Genomic DNA, 19036 nt, shown 5'->3' on the forward strand with positions numbered 1-19036 from the left:
CTCTTTGCTTAAGAGGACCGGCCAGCGCTTTCTCCCCTCACCCAGCGGGAAGAAGGAAAAAAACTCAAGAAGTGAAAGTACAAAATATTTTTTATTGAAAAAGAATACAGCAGAGAAAGGACCTAAGGTAAAAAATTTCCATTGTGTTTCGTGTTTAAAAGTAGAAGATCGTGAAAGCTTTAAGTGAAAGTTTTTTTTTCTTCAGGGCGAAAATGAAAGTTTTTCCCTGTTTGAACTCATCCGCAAACAACAGCCGGATCTAATTTTTTTTCACTTTTACTTTTCCATTTTGAGCTTGAACTTTGGAACCTACAAAATAATTTCTTGACTTTATGGTTTAATAAAATAACTTAAATTTGACATGACTATTTAGAAAATTCTAACTGCCAAAGGAAATTGCTAGTGATGATTAGAAGTTGGTTTTGATAGTCTGCTAAAATCATAATGTTCTGGGTTTAAATTTTGAAAGCGGAGGAACACAGTCTTGCTGCCTTTTTTCCTTTCTTGTTGTTCTTTTTCATAACATGAAATAATTCAATAACTATGAAATAAATGGAATTTAGAAGAGATTGAAATCTTTTTTTTCTTGGATTACTTATTATTTGATTAACCTATTTGGATTACTTGCTGAGCCTTTTTGGATTATCTGCTGACTCCTTTTGGATTATTTGTTGAGAATTTTTCTTTAACATCTGCCCTGCTGCACGGATCTTAACTTGACTCCATCTTGGGATTTGTCTCTTTCTTCCTGCCTTGAACTTGGAAAATAAACTGACTTCATTTTGAATACAAGAAAGCTTTAGACTTGTCTTTCCCTTTGAACTTGGAATTGAAATCAAATACAATTTCATCCTCTGAGACTTGGATTTTCATCTTTACTCTCTAGCAAAATTACAGGATCCATAAGAAGAATATAAGTATATAATATTGTTATTGTGTCTTTTGAATAACCATTTTTCTTTTGCTGACTTTTCTTTGATTTTCTTTTCTTCTTTATTCCTTGTGCATTGTTATTATTAAAAGAAGTTTAGCTTGATTCATATGCATTGTTAACAAGCCTTGGGTTCCTGCTCTATTCTAATTAGTTGATTTAAAATAGTACCTCCTCTTTTTTTTTTCTTTCCCCTTTGAACAATTTCTTCCACCTTTTCTTAATAACTTTTACTTTTTTCTTCTCTCCCTTTCTTTCCCTCCGCTCAAATTTTTCCCTCCTATGCTTCTCTTTCTGTTTTCCATATATAGCTGATTTTTTTTTTCCTTCCTTTATTTCTGGCCTTCTCATCACATTACTTATTTTTAACTTTTACTTCTCTCTTTTTCGCAAAAGTTAATACTTGTTTTTTTCTTTCTGTGGTATTGAATATTTTAATTTTTTTTAAAAAAATAATAATAATAATAATAATAATAATAATAATATCTTTTGAATTTTGTTATTAACTGAATTGATACTGAATTGGTACAGTTATATTATAAGGGAATTTTCTTTTTAACAAAATACATTGAACACATTTGGAATTTATAGCAATTCTTTTCTTTTTTACTATACATAAATTGAAACTAATCTAAATTTGAAATAGTGGATTCTAATTTGACAATGTCCAGTACCTCAACCCTTGTTAAAACAGGAAAAAAACAAACTATACCAACTACTCTCTCTCCACAAGTCTCACCGCATTCTTCCCCCTCACACCAGGTGTTAACCATGTCCACCAAAGATAAAGACAAAGACAAAATAATGCAGTCTAATTTTGCAACTTTACATGAGACTTTAAATACTTTGAAGGACTTTATGTTTAAATCACAAGAAGACGCCACTCAACAAAGAGAGGCCATAAAAGAGGATGCAACACAACAAAGAGAAGCCATAAAAGCCGACTTGGCAGAATTCAAAGTGGAGATGGCCCAATTGAAAGCTGACATGGGCGAGATGAAAGACCAGATAAAGCAGATTCAACAAACACTTCAAGAAAGTGACGAACGAGTCAAAAAAGTTGAAGAGCAATCTGACAAAAATGAGAAAAGAATGGACTACCTCGAAGGGAGAGCTGATGAAAGATACAGAAGATATGATGAATCAATCATCCAGCTGGAGATGCAACGAGCTTCGTACGGACTTCGATTTCAGAATATAAAAGAGGAAAAAGATGAAGATTTAAAAATGACTATGGCGGAAACAATTGGAGGTATACTCCAAGAGGATCCCACAGCTTTACTGAAAGCAATCGATGAAGTATGCAGAATCTCGAATAGCTATATCCGTCGACACAACCTCCCAAGAGAGATACACATTAAGTTTACAAGAAAAGCGTTGCGAGATGAGATACTCCATTATTCAAGAAACTCCCAGCCTCAACATCACGGAGTAGACATAAAGATACTAAAACAAGTTCCAAGAAGTGTCAGAGAAAGCAGAAGAGACTATCACTTTTTAACTAAAATTTTGATCAAAGAAAACATCACTTACCGTTGGCTTATTCCACAAGGACTTTCTCTGACATGGCGTTCTACAAGGTACAAACTGGAAAATGTAGAACAAGCTATGTACTTTTTTGAAAAGAGTGGCATCAGCCATTTTGATCACACAAGTAAGCAACAAGTGGTCCAACTACAACCAGCTCAACAGCAATCAGGGGAAGAATTACCAACTCAGCAAGAAGAAGATCTGGGGGCCGCTGCTCAAGTAATAGAGCAGGACCAAGGCGCCAGAAGAGTTCAACCTCAGCGAGAAACCAAAAAACCCACTAAATGACAACAAATAAAGACTTAAAAATCTTTTCCGTAAATGTTAATGGACTTAATGAACCAAGAAAAAGGAAACAAATCTTTTCTAAAATTAGAAATCAAAATGTTCAGATTGCAATATTACAAGAAGTTCATATTAAAAAAAATAACCAAAAATTACTGTTGAATCCCAAAATTGGAAAAATGTACGCTGCATTAGCAGACCAAAAAAAAAGAGGTGTAGTGATGTATGTCAAGAATTCTATAAATTCCAAACAAATATATAAGGATAAAGAGGGTAGGATATTGATTGTACAAGTTGATATTGAACCTAGACCTCTAGTGGTTGTTTCTATCTATGCCCCCAATGAAGACCAAATGACATTTTATAAAAATTTACATCAAATAATAATAGATCTAGCTATTGATAATGTATTGATAATAGGTGACTTCAATGCTATTGCGAATAGACAATTAGACCATTCAGGAGGGGGAGGTAACAAAAAAAGGGAAAAAGGTAAAAAAACAAGAAGGAATTTGCTACCTAGTACTTTCCAAAAAATGAAAGCGGAATTATTACTAAGTGACATTTGGAGGGAAAGACACCCTTATGAAAGACAATATACCTTCTACTCCAACCCTCATAAAATTTGGACAAGAATTGACATGTTATGGGCACCAAAAACGGTTGCAGAACAGATAAGAGAGGTTGAGATAGACGTAAATACATGGGCTGATCACAACCCAATAGTGGTCTCTATGACGATGAATAATAAACAGAACAACTGGCGGATGAATAGATATATATTAAATGATAAGAAATACAAGGATTGGATTGAAAAGGAACTAAAAATATTTTTTGAAATTAATAAAACCTCAGACACTACTCCACAGAATCTATGGGACACAGTTAAAGCGTACATAAGAGGCTTAACAATATCTTATACAGCAAAATATAACAAGGAAAAGAAATTAGAATATCTACAATTAATAAATGAATTAAAACAATTAGAATCCTTATCGCAGCAACACACTAAGAACAGAGATTTAAAGACAGAAATAAATGTAATTAAACATAAAATTAGAGTCATAGAACAAAACCAATTAACTGAAAAGATCAAAAGAGCAAAGCAACAATATTTTGAATATGCAAATAAACCTGGCAGATGGCTAGCATATAAACTTAGAAAACAGAGCCAATCAAAATTAATCCAAAAATTAGAAGATAAGGACGGTATAATAAAATATGATACAGAAGGTAAGGCAGACATTGTGTATAACTTTTACAAAGAACTATATGCTAAAGATCATGTTACCGAAGATGAAGTTTTTAACTATTTAAAAGCTTCAAAATTACCACAAATAACAGAAGACCAACAGGCCACCATGGATGGACCAATAACAATGGAAGAACTCCTAACAACAATTAAAAAACAAAAAAGCAACAAGGCCACAGGCCCAGATGCCATACCCGCAGAATGGTATAAGATAGAAAATGAAACAATAAGAAACCACATGTTAGAAACCTTCAATTTATGTAGACTTGAGGGTAAAATCCCCAAATCTTGGTCAGAATCACTGACAACTTTAATACATAAACAGGGCACAGATCCAGAAAAAATTAAAAACTATAGGCCTATATCATTATTAAATGTAGACTATAAGATATTTATTGCCATTTATGCAGAGAGACTCAAAAGAGTTATAAATGGAATAATACACCAAGACCAAAATGGGTTTCTACCAGGGAGACAAATTAAAAACAATCTTAGAACGGTAATAAATACACTAGAGTATTATGAACAACACTCAGACAAGATGGCATCTTTAATGTTTCTAGATGCTCAAAAGGCCTTTGACAACGTTAATTGGATATTCATAAAAATGCAATTAAATAAAATGAGATTTGGCCCAAAATTTGTTAACCTAATAGATACTATATACTCAAAACAAACAACGAACATAATATTGAACAATAATCAATTACCAACACTTGATATAAATAAGGGAGTTCGTCAAGGTTGCCCTATATCACCATTGTTATTTATCATGACTCTTGAAACCTTATTAATTAAAATAAGAGCGGATCCTAAAATAAAAGGTTTAACCGTAGGAGAAGAAACTTACAAAGTCCAGGCCTTTGCAGATGATCTAATGTTCATAATTGAAGAACCGACAACAACAGTTCCTACTTTACTGCAAGCTATTGAACAATATGGAAAGGTAGCAGGCTTAAAGATAAATAAAAGTAAAACACATTTTTTGATTAAAAATATGAATAAAACACAAGAAACTAAATTAGAAAGTATTTCTGGAATAAAGACTGTAAAAAAAGTAAAATACTTAGGAATAAACTTAACAGCGAAAACAATAACATTAAAAAATGATAATTATATAAAATTATTAGCAGAAATTAAAAAAGACTTAGCAATGTGGAATAATCTGAAAATATCTTTTTTAGGAAGAATTGCAACAATTAAGATGAATATTTTACCCAAGGTTTTATTTCTTTTCCAGGTAATACCAATAAATCCAGGGGGAATCTTTTTAAAAACTTTAACAAACTTAGTTAAAAAATTTATATGGCAAGGGAAAAAAGCAAGGATAAAAATGAATTGCTTAGAAGATATTAAAGAAAGAGGAGGATTTGGCCTTCCAAATTGGAAACTATATTATCAGGCTGCCGCATTAACATGGCTTAGAGAGTGGATAATCTTAGATAACAAAAGAATACTTAACTTAGAAGGATATGATTTAATGCTTGGATGGCACGCATTTTTATGGTATGATAAAGATAAAAATCATTCGTATTTTAAAAGGCACACATTAAGGAAATATCTACTAGAAGTCTGGAAAGACATAAAGAAAAATCACTTTTTTAATATCCCAGAATGGCTAGCTCCTTTAGAAGCAATAACGCATCCAAAGTCTATAAAGGACAAGAAAATAACGTATAGATATAAAGAATTACTAAATGATCAGATGAAGCTTAAATCTAGAATTGAACTACAAGAAGAAGGGATAATAATAGATTGGTGGCACTATGCCCAGATCCGATCTAGATATCAGAAGGATAAAACTCTTTACATTTTTAATAAAAGTAAGAATCCTTTAAGTACTTTAATTACCACCAATTCAATAAAAATGATAGGGAAAATATATAAACTACTCATTGCTCATAAAAATATAGAGCTGACTTTAAAAGATACTATGATAAGATGGTGTAGAAATATCGGCAAGGAAATAGACATAGATACATGGGAGAAAGTGTGGATTAATAACTGGAAAATGACTAAATCAGTTTCATTAAAAGAAAATCAAATTAAAATGTTCTATAGATGGCACCTCCCACCAAATAGGATAGCAAAAATGTTTCCCAAAACATCCCCAGTATGCTGGAAATGTAAGAAGGACATAGGAACCTATTACCATCAATGGTGGACATGTGGTAAAGCTAAAATATATTGGAAGATGATTGAGAAAATTTTAAAAGAAATAATAAAGCAAGATATAGATAATACCCCGGAATTTTACTTACTAGGTGTTACAAATCAGACCTATAAGAAAGAAATTCTTTATTTAATTATACATATATTAACCGCGGCTAGAATAATATATGCGCAAAATTGGAAAGGGGAGGAAATCCCCAAGGAAGAAGAGGTTATAGCCAAAATATTAGATTGCGCTGAAATGGACATGATGACAAGAAGATTAAACGATCAAGAGGATACTAAATTTTATGAAACATGGAACAATGTTTATAAATGGATAGATAAGAAAAAATAAGACATATATTTTTATATCTAGTTAACTTTCTGCATTTGCTTTTACCTAGGTGATAACAATATTAATATTAGTTCAAATGTACTTTTTGACGGTTATGACATAGTAGTGTATACATAAGTATAAGTAACATATTAAGATTTGTGATGTATAACAGTTGAAATTAGTTTAAATGTTTGGTTTGATGGTTTGATATTATTTTATCATAGTAACTAGGATTACATTAAAGGTATGTTTTGACGATTATGTTATACTAATCTTATCTAACATCTACATTGTATTCAAGACTTGTAAAACTTTAACTCAAATTCACTAATTTTTTTTTTAATAGTTAATATATATTTAACTATGTATTCTTTTTCTATATTTGAATGTATACTTTCAAAAGAAGCGGGGGAAATACACCCCCACTTTATGTTTATTGTTTGTATGTACCTGTTTGTTTTTTTATGAAAATTAATAAAAAAATTGAAAAAAACAAAAAAAAAACACATCAAATTCTACAGTCAAATTCTACATTCAAAATCTACAGTCAAAGTTGAAAGTGCACCAGAAAATTACATATAAATGTCTGCATACGAATGCTAGAAGCCTTCAAGCAAAAATAGGGGAATTGGAATGCTTGGTTAAAGAAAATATTATTGGCGTCATATTAGATATATATATATTTATTACATTTGTATGCCGCCTGTTATGTTTGTACCTTTAAATAAAAGCGACCACTGATTGGCTTAAACGCAGCCAAGGGAAACCTTGGCGCGAAAGTTTAAAAAAGAGGAACACACCGCTTTCCCCGCGCCAAGCAAAGGTATATAAGGCGTGGCTTTGGCCATTAGCCAGCAGTCACTTTCCTACCTAGGAGCTGGTCATTTCTACTGTTCTGTTGCCTAATAAAGAGCTGTTAACCTTCCTCGGCCTCCAGCTTCTGATTTAACAGTGGTGACGAGGGGTTCAAGCCTCCGTGTTCCAGAGATGGTTTCAGCAATGCCTCATACGTTGCCATTCTTCAACCCAGACGAAGATACGTGGATGGCTTACATGTCCAAATTTCGCATCTTCCTCCAAGCAAGCAATTTAAACAATGCATGAGACGACAGAAAACGGGCCATATTCCTGCATTACTGCGGTCCGGCGAATTACAACTTGGCTACCACGCTCATTGACCAAGAATCTATCAAGAGCGTAGCATGGTCAACTCTTCAAGCAAAGCTCGAAATCCATTTCAAACCAACAACTCCTGCCCGCATCAGCCGTAACCAATTTTCGCAAATGAAGCAGGCTGATGGGGAGTCTATGAACGACTTTGTGACCCGACTGCGAGCCCTCTTATCCAAATGTAAGTACACAGATCCAGAGGAACAACTAGTTGACTGCCTAATCTTTGGCATGAACAATTTAACACTGCAAAAGAAATACCTCATCGACAAGGAAGCCACCCTTCAGGACATCATAAAGGCAGCTAAAGCCACTGAGGTCTCCAAAGCATCTGCCGCCGAACTCAAGCGCTCAAACCAGATGATCCACAAGGTGACCGAAAACAACCCTGCACCCGGAGAAGGCACCACGGAAACGACACCCGACCCAACAGCTGAGGACGACTACTGCTGCCAGATTCACCGCCAGCCGCAATACAACACCCCACAACGACCCTTCCCACCGTGTTTTGGCTGCAATGGCTCCCACGCCTGCTCCAGATGCCCCTTCCAAGATTCCCTTTGCCGTCACTGCCACAGAAAAGGCCACATCGCCGAAGTCTGCCGAGCATCCCTCTCTGGGGACTTTTTCCAACCCTGGCAATGCCAACTGAAATCAGCCGCAAACTTCAACATGCCCTATAACTGCGGCAATTTCAAACAAGCCACGGGTTTCCGCCCAGGATTCCGCAAAGGTAACTCTCCATTTACTATTAACTATAATTCTTCACCGACACTGGGGAAACTGTTTACTTCGCTTTTCATAAATGATTGACCCTGTAAAATGGAGATCGACATGGGATCCAGACATACTATAATGACGTGGCATAAATTTCTTCTGTATATGCCACACGTTCAAAGGGAACATTTAACCCCTTGGACTTCCGGGTTGTCAGATTTTCAGGGAAATGCTATTCCTGTGTTGGGTTCTGTAAATGTATCAGTATGTTGTGAAGGTTTTAAGGGATTATTACCGCTTATTGTTGTAGATGGTCCCAAGTACACCTTGCTGGGATTAGATTGGTTCCAGGTATGGGGGTTATGGGAATCCACTCCATTGCCAGCCAAACCTCAGCCCCTATGGAAATCATAAAGGAATTTCCCGAGGTATTTAAACCAGGGTTGGGGAAGGATAAGGGCACTCCAATTTTGTTTAACCTTGACCCGTCAGTGGCCCCAATCTGCCCAAAACCCCGTAGGGTACCTCTCCCGCTATTCCCAAAAGTTGACCAACAACTAGATAAGTTAATTGCCCAGGGGATATTAGTACTGATAGACCATGCCATATGGGAAACCCCAATAGTCCTTCCCTTGAAGCCAGATGGTTCAGTTCGCATATGCGCTGATTACAAAGATACAATTAACAGAGCGTTGCAACATAATGCCTATTTAATACCAGTAGTGCAACATTTGTTGCACACATTAGGGAATGGATCCATTTTTGCTAAGATCGATTTGGCCCAGGCATACCAACAGTTAACCATGTCGGAAGAAACAGCGGAAGCCCAGACAATAGTAACTCATTGGGGGGGCATTCAAATGTATCCATTTACAATTTGGGGTTGCAATTGCCCCCGGCATTTTTCAAAGCTTAATGGTGCGCCTATTAAATAAAATTCCCGGGGTGGTGCCATACTTCGATGATGTGCTTATTTTGGCTCAATCTGCCCCCCAATTATGGGAAAGAATCTGGGCAGTTCTAACTAAATTCCAGGAAACAGGCCTCCGCATAAAACTGGACAAGTGCTCGTGGGCAGTTTCCAGTGTTGAATTCCTAGGGTTCGCCATAGATAGGAATGACATCCACCCCACAGAAGAGAAGGTCCAGGCCATTAAAAATGCCCCCATGCCGACAAACAAAACAGAACTGCAGTTATTTCTGGGTTTACTAAACTTCTACTCCATATTTCTCAAACAGAAGGCCATGGTAGCAGAACCTCTACATCGGCTTCTTAAGCAAGGCACAGTCTGGACATGGGGACACATCGAGCACAACGCTTTTCAAAACATAAAAATATTGTTATCTTCCGACAGTTTCCTTGTTCAATATAATATAACAATGCCTGTAACATTAACTTGCGATGCTTCCCCCTTCAGCATAGGAGCTGTCCTCAGCCACACATTCCCAGACGGCACAGATGCCCCAATCGCATTTTACTCCAAAACCCTTTCACCTGCAGAAAGGAATTACTCCCAACTAGATAAGGAAGCATTAGCTCTAGTTGCAGGCGTTAAACATTTCCATGGATATTTGTTTGGCCGCTCCTTTACCTTGATTACGGACCATAAACCCTTATTAGGAATTTTAGCAGGAGATAAGCAGATCCCCACATTTCTCTCTCCAAGAATGACCCGTTGGACGATCTTTTTAGCAGCCTATAATTATGTACTTAAGCACAGAGGGGGAAGGAAATTGGGCACGCGGATACGTTAAGTAGGTGCCCTCAGGCAGAATTGGTAAAAGACCCAGCCCCAGCATCCGATATATTGTTAATAGAAATGCAGGAAAACCCATTAATAACTGCAGCAGAAATTGCCAAAGAAACAGAAGTAGACCCCGTGCTATCCCAGGTAAAACAATGGGTACTTAAGGGGTGGCCTGGGGAAATTCCAAAAGAAACATGCCAGGTATTCAGGAACAGACAAACTGAATTGAATGTATTAAGGGTTTGCATATTGTGGGGTGACAGAGTGGTTATTTCTAAACAGCTACAAAAGAAAGCATTGAAATTGTTACATCAGGGTCACCCAGGCATGGTAAAAATGAAAAGCCTGGCCAGGAGCCACCTTTGGTGGCCACGGTTGGACCAGGACATAGAAACCTGGGTAGCTATGTGTCACCCGTGCCAACAAACTCACCCAGACCCACCAGAAACCAAGCCAATGGAATGGGGGACACCCAAAGGACCGTGGTCTCGCATACATATAGACTTCACAGGACCACTAGTGGGACAATCATTCCTCATTGTGGTTGATGCATACTCCAAGTGGCTAGAGGTTGTCTTAATGACCTCAACTACAACATCAGCTACAATAAAAGCGCTGCGGAGACTGTTTTCAACACATGGACTGCCGGATGAGCTCGTATCTGAAAACAGCCCACAACTAACCTCCAGGCAAATGGAGGTCTTCCTGGCTGAAATGGGGATCCAACATGCGTTGACATTGCCCCATTTTCCGGCTGCTAATGGCCGGGTTGAACGCATGGTGAGGTTCACAAAATAAGCCCTGCACCGGTCAGCACCTGGAGACTGGCAACAGTGGCTGGATGAATTCTTACAAGTTCAGCACATTACCCCGTCGGCCAGCACAAACAAAAGTCCAGCTGAACCTCTTATGGGAAGGAAACTCCGTTCCCACCTGGACAGGATTCACCCAGAGTATTCCGAAAAGAAAGACAAGCCCACAACGGAACCAGAACGGAATTTTGAAACGGGCGACCCAGTCTATGCAAAAGACTTTGATTCAAATCTCCGCTGGAGAGAGGGGACAATTGAATCTAAAACTGGACCCAAATCATACACAATACAACTAGCCAATGGGAAAATCTGGCAGAGTCACATAGACCCATCAGGAAACAACATCCAAGTGAGTTAACACAAAGTAACAATAACATTTTTCCCATAGATCACATGTGAAGGAATTTCCAAGAACAACCAGACTACTCACCGCGTCCTCTTCAGGCATCCAGCAGTGGCTGCCCTGGAACCCTGGCGGCTGGTGTTGGTATAGCTGCGTCAACATCCATAGGCCAAGACAATCTTTACCAGGATGGAGCAGCACAGGAGCCAGCCGACCAGGAGGACAAATCCCTGCAAACTGAACTGTGCAGGTCTGGGCGAGTAAGCAAGCCACCAATCAAGTTACAGGACTATGTTACAGGGGCGGCATACAAATCCAAATAATAAATAAATAAATAAATTAAGTGATTGACAGTATGTTCAACCTATGGGGGGGAGGGGTGTTATGTTTGTACCTTTAAAAAAAGCGACCGCTTATTGGCTTAAACGCAGCCAAGGGAAACCTTGCCGCGAAAGTTTAAAAAAGAGGAACACACCGCTTTCCCCATGCCAAGCAAAGATATATAAGGCGCGGCTTTCGCCGTTAGCCAGCAGTCACTTTCCTACCTGCAAGCTGGTCACTTCTACTGTTCCTGTTGCCTAATGAAGAGCTGTTAACCTTCCTCGGCCTCCAGCTTCTGATTTAACACCGCCCCTCTCCGAAGACTCATAGAAACCTGGTGGATGAATGAAAACCAATAGCTCTGCTCACTTCTTCTTTCTGATATTTTTCAACTGCTCCTGCTGGCACCTCATCTTTCTCATTTGAGCATTCAGGATACGGTCCCTTATTTCCTCATCCTCAGACCCTAGCAAAGCCCCAGTTGGGGGCTGCACATTCCAGTTGGGGGATCTATATCCTCGGTAGGCTTTTCACACCAAGACTCTCCCTCTTCCTCTGGATCACTCTCTGATGCCTCTGGCAGCCACACAGGGCGGTCATGCCCATATGGCCCTGGCTCATTAGGCTCAAATTCCATAGCCAGAGACCCTGGCTGTGAGCCAACCACAACACTATCCCTCCCCAGAAGGTCTCTCCACAGGTCCTGCACAGAGGACCGGGTTTGGACGGATGCTGCAAATGAAAAGCCTGGATCAGGTCAGGAGCATCAACAATACCAGTGTCTACCCAAGTGCAATTGTCCACACACACACACCTTGATTCACTGCACCAAGTACTGGAAAAGGTTCTGAAGCCAACAGTAGTCCTGGAAGGTAGTGATCTCCACTTCAGGCAAATTCTTAATCAAATTAATCATTTTTTTCTAATTATTTATCCAATTATTTATTTATTTTATTTATTAGATTTGTATGCCGCCCCTCTCCATAGACTCGAGGCAGCTAACAACAATAATAAAACAGCATATGACAAATCTAATATTTAAAATAAATAAAAACTAGTGATGGGCAAACCCAACGCTGTTCGGGTTCAGCAAGTTCGGATGAACTTAATGCAAAGTTCGGCCAAAACCAAACCCAAACCCAAACGGTCTGTGGTGTCAAAGCTCCACCCCAAGAATCCCATCGTGTTTTATTTTTTTTATTTTTTTAATATTTTTATTGAATTTTCAAAAGGACAAACAAAGACATACAACACTTAACATTTAAGGAGCTACCATTGCTCCGCTTGTCGTAGAAGTCTAACTAATACAAAAATATAAAAAATCCTAACTGTAATCAGATCAAAGCAGAAATGCCACACATGTAAGTTACATTCTTATTAAATTTAACTCTATATTTTTAATATTAAACTTATTAATTAAATTTCTTCATATTTTAAAATGTTCTATGCTTATACAAAAGGAAAAGAAAAAGTTATTAGTAATACTATTTACTATACTTTATCCCATATTTTATAATATTCTGTTTCAGTTTGATTATTTAAACATTTAGTCATCATATCTAATTCTGCACATTCTATAATTTTTTTAAATACTTCAGTATCTTTTGGTATTGTTTTTTCTTTCCATTTCTGTGCGCAACCAATATATGTATTATTAAATAATAAGTTTCTTTTTTATACTTTGTATTTGAAATACCCAATAAAAAGAGTTCAGGAGATTTTTTTATCTTCTCCTTTGTTATTTCATTTATCCAATTCTCTACTTTGTTCCAAAATATTTTTGTCTCAGAACATGTCCACCACGCATGGTAATATGTACCAATTTCTTTTTTACATTTCCAACAAATAGGCGATACAGATGGAAACATTTTGGAAATTCTATATGGTGGAAGGTGCCATCTGTAGAACATCTTAATCTGGTTTTCTTTAAAGGAAATTGATTTTGTTATTTTCCATTTATACATCCATATTTTTTTCCCATGTATCTAAATCTATCTCTTTGCCTAAATTTTTGCACCAACTGATCATATTGTCTTTCAATATCCAACCTATCGTTCTATAATTTAATAAGTATTTATACACATTTCCAATTGTTTTTGGATGATTTTGAAATAATAATTTACTCAATACGTTATATTCTTTTAAAAAATATAAATCTTTACATCTGTTTGATATCTAGAACTGATCTGCATATATTGCCACCAGTCTAATTCAATACTTAAATCATAGAAACATAGAAACATAGAAGTCTGACGGCAGAAAAAGACCTCATCGTCCATCTAGTCTGCCCTTATACTATTTTCTGTATTTTATCTTAGGATGGATATATGTTTATCCCAGGCATGTTTAAATTCAGTTACTGTGGATTTATCTACCACATCTGCTGGAAGTTTGTTCCAAGGATCTACTACTCTTTCAGTAAAATAATATTTTCTCATGTTGCTTTTGATCTTTCCCCAACTAACTTCAGATTGTGTCCCCTTGTTCTTGTGTTCACTTTCCTATTAAAAACACTTCCCTCCTGGACCTTATTTAACCCTTTAACATATTTAAATGTTTCGATCATGTCCCCCCTTTTCCTTCTGTCCTCCAGACTATAAAGATTGAGTTCATTAAGTCTTTCCTGATACGTTTTATGCTTAAGACCTTCCACCATTCTTGTAGCCCGTCTTTGGACCCGTTCAATTTTGTCAATATCTTTTTGTAGGTGAGGTCTCCAGAACTGAACACAGTATTCCAAATGTGGTCTCACCAGCATTCTATACAGTGGGATCATAATCTCCCTCTTCCTGCTTGTTATACCTCTAGCTATGCAGCCAAGCATCCTACTTGCTTTCCTACCGCCTGTGTAATAGCTTCAATGGGTGAAACCCATTCTGGCATTACTAAAAAATGGTTTTTCTTTATTTCATTCCATACTTCTATCAATGCTTTCCTAATAATATTATTTTTAAAATATGAATGTATTTTTAATTTATCGTACCATATAAATGCATGCCATCCAACAATCAGATCGTGACTTTCTAGGTTAAGCATCTTTGGTTTTCTAGGGTCAACCATTCTTTTATCCATGTCAAGGTGGTGGCGTGATAATATAATTTCCAATTTGGGAGACCTAGGCCTCCTCTTTCCTTACGATCTTCTAATGAATTTTGTTTTATTCTTGATTTTTTACCTTGCCAAATAATTTTTTTTTATTATCTTATTTAATTCAGCAAAAAATTCGGTCCTGGGTTTATTGGAATAACTTGAAAAAGAAACAAAATTTTAGGAAGGATATTCATTTTAATTGTGGAGATTCTTCCTACCAAGATAATTGTAAATTACTCCATATTTCTAAATCTTTTTTAACATGACTTAATAATTTTAAATAATTATCATTTTTCAAAGATACAGCTTTGAAGGTCATCCATATCCCTAAATATTTCACTTTTTTTGTAATTTTCATGTTAGATAAATCTCCTAAATATTTTTTTTTGTGTTTCGGTCATATTTTTTGTTAATATCTGCGTCTTTTCTTTATTTATTTTCAATCCTGCAACTTTCCCATATTCTTCAATTTAATTTATTAAGTTTAAAATAGATTCTATTGGATCTTAGAAAAAAAACACCACGTCATCTGCAAATGCTTGTATTTTATAAGTTTCTTTTTTAATCTTCAATCCTTTTATTTCCTTATCTGCTCTTATTTTTATCAACAATACCTCTAATGTTAAAATAAATAATAGTGGCGATATTGGGCAGCCTTGTCTTACTCCTCGTTGTATATCTACTTTTTTAGTCTGTTCACCATTTATTATTATTTTAGCTGTTTGTTCAGAGTATATAGCATCTATTATGTTAAAAAACTTTGTTCCTACCTCCATCTTGTTTAATTGTATTTTCATAAAGTTCCAATCTACATTGTCAAATGCCTTTTTCGCGTCCAAAAATATAAGCGCCATTTGCTTTTCTGGACGTTGCTCATAATATTGTAATGTATTTACTATTATTCTTAAGTTATTTTTAATTTGTCTTCCTGGTAGAAAACCATTTCAATCACTTTGTATCATATTATTTATAATACTTTTAAGTCTATTAGCAAATATTGATATAAAAATTTTATAATCTACATTTAATAATGAGATAGGTCTATAATTTTCAATTTTGTTCTTTTTCCATATCAGCTTTATGAATTAAAGTTATTAAAGTTTCTGACCATATTTTTGGCAATTTACCTTCTACCAATATTTGGTTATATGTCTCAAGCATGTTTGAGAAAAGTATTTCTATCTCCAGTTTATAAAATTCCGCTGGTATTGCATCTATGCCAGTTGCTCTTTCTCTAAGATCAGGCACTGTACCTGAGGATTGGAGGGTGGCAAATGAAACCCCAATTTTCAAGAAAGGATCCAGAGGTGATCCAGGAAATTATTGACCAGTTAGTTTAACCTCAGATCCAGGTAAAGTGATGGAAACCATTATTAAAGATAAAATTACTGGGCACATAGAAGAACAGGCATTGTTGAAATAAAATCAACATGGTTTTTGCAAAGGCAAATCATGTCTTACTAACTTGTTAGAATTCTTTGAGGGTGTAAATAAATACATAGATAAAGGGGACCCGGTTGATATTGTATATCTTGACTTTCAAAAGGCTTTTTGACAAAGTCCCTTATGAAAGGCTCCTAAAAAATCTCTTCAGCCATGGAATTAGAGGACTGGTCTTGTCCTGGATTGGTAACTGGTTAAATTGTTTGAATCAAAGGGTGGCAATAAATGGACAGTTCTCTAGATGGAAAGAAGTGAGAAGTGGTGTAGCCCAAAGTTCAGTTTGGGGATCTTTACTTTTTAATTTATTCATTAATGTTCTGGAAGTAGATTTAAATAGTGAGTTAGCAAAGTTTGCAAATGACACTAAATTGTTCAGATAGTGAAAAGTAAAATTGTCGTGAGCTCCAGAAAGATCTCTCAAAATTGAGTGAGCGGGCAACAAAGTGACAAATGCATTTTAACCTAAACAAGTGCAAAGTAATGCATATTGGGACAAATAACCCCAATTGTACCTACCAACTGATGGGGACCAAGTTTTCTGAGACAACCCAAGAAAGGGATTTTGGGATTTTGGTGGACAGCTCAATGAAGATGTCAACCCACTGCACAGCAGCAGTAAAAAAAGCAAATTCCATGCTTGGCCTGATTCAGAAGGGAATTGAAAATAGTTTGGCAAGTGTTGTATTGCCTCTGTAGAAATTGATGGTGAGACCACATTTGGAGTACTATGTACAGTTCTGGTCACCACACGCCCAAGAAGGATATAATGAAACTGGAAACGGTGCAAAAAAGGGGCAACAAGAATGATCAAGGAAATGAAGCACCTCCCTTATGAAACCAGCTTGCAATGCCTTTATTTTATTTTTATTGATTGATTTGTTTTGTCCAATACACAATAATAAACAATGAGGGTTATAGATGATATAATCAGGTAGAATGTATTAAAGGGGGAATAGAGGAGAAAATAAAGGAGTGAAATATAACTATGAGAGAATAGCAGAAAAGATATAGGTATAGAAGAGAAGATATAGGAGAGACAATAAGACAGGGGATGGTAGGCACTCTTGTGCACTTATGTATGCACCTTACGGACCTCTTAAGAACTTGGTGAGATCAACCATGGATAGTCTAAGGGTAAAGTGTTGGGGGTTAGGGGATGATACTACAGAGTCTGGTACTGAATTCCATGCTTCAACAACTCGATTACTAAAGTCGTGTTTTTTACAGTCAAGTTTGGAGCTTTTAATGTTAAGCTTCTAACTGTTGTGGGCTCTTGTGTTGTTGTGGTTGAAGCTGAAGTAGTCTTTGACAGGCAGGATTGTAAGTCTAGTTTCATAGGTTGTTCTGTTACAGGTAGAAGAGTGAAGAGCTCTTCTGGTGAAGTATTTCTGGACATTTTCGAGGGTATTAAAGTCAGAAATGCGGTATGGGTTCCAAACAGATGAGCTATATTCCATGACTTTACATAGGACACAGCATAATGATATTGGTCTGTAGTTATCGACAAGAGAGGGGTCTCCTTTTTTGAGCATTACTTACCAGAGCTTACAAAAAAAGTTTTCTAAGCTCTGGTAAGTAATGTGAGATTGCCAGAGTGGAAGCTACATAGGATTAGATTAACAACTCTTAAAACCTTCTTGGCGATGTTGTTGCAATGGGCTTTGGCACTTAAGTCTTTAATTGTTAGTACTCCGAGGTCCTTGACCGAGTGGGGATTATCTGTGATAATTTGTTGATTCAGTTTGTATTTGGAGTTTTGATTCTTTTTGCCGATGTGAAGGACAGAGCATTTGCTGGTTGAGATTTGAGTTGCCATGTGTTAGACCAATCAGAAACAGAGTCTAAGTCATTTTGGAGAGCAGTTGTGTTATCGGTGATGTTGAAGAGTTTTACATCGTCTGCAAAGAGGACACAGTTGCTTGTGATGAGATCGCAAAGGTCATTGATGTAGAGAATGAGAGAATTGGTCCCAGAACACTACCTTGGGGGACACCGCTTTTAACACGGACAGCGGTAGATATGGTGCTTCCTATTTTAACCACTTGTTGTCTGTTTGACAGGAATGCTGTAATCCATCTGTGGAGGAATCCTGAGATGCCATAGGATTTCTGTTTTAGAAGTAGTTTGTCGTGGACCACTGAATCGATGGCTTTGCAGAAGTCAATATAAATTGCATCTATAGATTTTCCTTGATCAAGATGAGTTGTCCATAAGTTTTTGCAGTGGAGGAGCTGCAGGTTGCAGGATAGTTATTTATGAATCCAAATCATTTGTTAGAGAGCAGATTATTAGTTTCTAGGTGGAGAGTAATTGATTGATTTATAATTGATTCCATGACTTTACATAGGACACAGCATAATGATATTGGTCTGTAGTTATCGACAAGAGAGGGGTCTCCTTTTTTGAAGATGGGGATGACCATAGCTTTTGTTCTCTTCAGTCTTGAAAGATGGCATTTAAGAGGTGATTTGATTGAAGTGTATAAAATCATGCATGGGATAAAAAAGGTGGATAGAGAAAAATTATTTTCTCTATCACACAATACTATGTGGAGGGGGCACTTCCTAAAGCTCATAGGTAAGAAAGTGAGGACAAATAAAGGGAAATATTTCTCCATCCCAAGGGTCATTGGTTTATGGAATTCATCTCCAGAAGAGGTTGTGACAGCTGTCGACCTGAATAGCTTCAAGGCAGGATTAGACAGATTCATGGATACCAAGTATATCGGTAGTTATTGAAATGCCTCCAAGTGCTGCCTCTATGTTGGCTGAGACAGGCAGGATTCCCTCAGGTACCATTTTTGGGGGATCAAGGGAAAGGGAGGATTTTGCCTTCTCTTTCTGCTCAAGATCCCCATGTACAATTGGTGGGCCACTCTCTGACACAGAATGTTGGACTCAATG

The 19036-nt window shown here is 36.7% G+C and overlaps 1 protein-coding gene across 1 annotated transcript in view; it reads left to right on the forward strand.

Moving 5' to 3' along the window:
• LOC139175864 (erythroid membrane-associated protein-like) overlaps nt 1–19036 on the forward strand; it is a 54948-nt gene that overhangs the window by 5777 nt on the left and 30135 nt on the right. The window lies entirely within an intron of this gene.

Source organism: Erythrolamprus reginae, chromosome Z (assembly GCF_031021105.1).
Source record: "Erythrolamprus reginae isolate rEryReg1 chromosome Z, rEryReg1.hap1, whole genome shotgun sequence".
Lineage (NCBI taxonomy): Eukaryota > Metazoa > Chordata > Lepidosauria > Squamata > Dipsadidae > Erythrolamprus > Erythrolamprus reginae.